This window comes from Puntigrus tetrazona, unplaced genomic scaffold, assembly GCF_018831695.1.
Source record: "Puntigrus tetrazona isolate hp1 unplaced genomic scaffold, ASM1883169v1 S000000766, whole genome shotgun sequence".
Lineage (NCBI taxonomy): Eukaryota > Metazoa > Chordata > Actinopteri > Cypriniformes > Cyprinidae > Puntigrus > Puntigrus tetrazona.
The window spans coordinates 75,343-76,680 of record NW_025048375.1 but is presented as its reverse complement, the minus strand read 5'-3'; positions in this window follow the sequence as shown (position 1 = coordinate 76,680).

Below are 1,338 nucleotides of genomic sequence, written 5' to 3'. Positions count from 1 at the left end.
TACCATTTTTTTTCTAAAAATAAATATAGTTGTGAGGATACTACCTTTTCTAGTATCTTTGACAGGAAAGGGAGATTCGAGATTGGTCGGTAATTCACTAAGTCTTTGGGGTCAAAATGTGGTTTCTAATGAGGAGGCTTAACTACTGCCAGTTTGAAGTTTTTAGGGACATGTCCTAATGGCAATGATGAATTAATAATGGTCAAAATAGGATCTATGACTTCTGGAAGCAGCTCTTTTAATATTTTAGATGGAATAAAGTCCAGCATACATGTTGCTGGTTTTAATGATTTAACAAGTTTGTACAATTTCTCCTCTCCCATAATAGAGAATGAATGGAATTTTTCCTATATCTATAGTTCCCTGTCCAATGTGATACTGTAGCTGGCGGCTCCATGGTTACAGTTTCCTCTCTGATCTAATCTTGGAAGTAAAGTAGTTCATGAACTCATTACTGCTGTACGCTTGGGGAATGATAGCACCAAATAAATACCGGGGGTTGTGTTTGTGGTCTTCTAAAAGAGATGAAAAATAATCAGATCTAGCAGTTTTTATTGCTTTTCTGTATGACAGCATACTCTCCCACCAGGCAATACGAAATACCTCTAATTTAGTTTTTTTTTTTTCTTTAGGGTGCAAGTGTTTTCATTATACCATGGAGTCAGATTGTTTTCTTTCATCTTTCTTAAGTGTAAAGGAGCAACTGTATCTAAAGTGCTAGAAAAAAAAGAGTGCATAGTTTCTATTACATCATCAAGTTTTTGTGCTGTATTAGACACGCTAAGGAATTGAGATAAGTCAGGGAGATTACTTAGAAAGCATTCTTTTGTGGTGGAAGTGATGGTTCTACCATTCTTGTTATTGTAATGAGGAGGAGGAAGCCAGAGTTGAATCCATATGCTGGGCATTTAATAAATACAAGGGCAATAATCACAAAATGTTATAGCAGGCAGAGAGTCGCTAATAATAAGGAACTCAGAGATATCAACAAGTTCACGGGGGATCCAGAAGACAGTAGTCAGGAAACAAACAATGTGTCTATACCAAGTTGTGAGTCCAATCAGGCAAACAAAACAGAAGGGCAGGTCTTGGAATCGGTATAATCGGTAAAACAGGCAGAGATCATGTAAGGTAAACAGAACAATGAGATAGAACGCTTAGTAAGGCAGTAGAACTGGAAATACTTTGCATCATGCTCATGGAGGACTTTGCTTAGAAAGGCCACAAACAGGAAATGCAGGTAGAGCAAGTTGTTGCGTTTATTTTGGTTTGGATGTTCTCTGCGTATTCTAAATCGGGGAACAGGCGGTCGGTTTAGCCAATCTGTCTGCTTCCTGT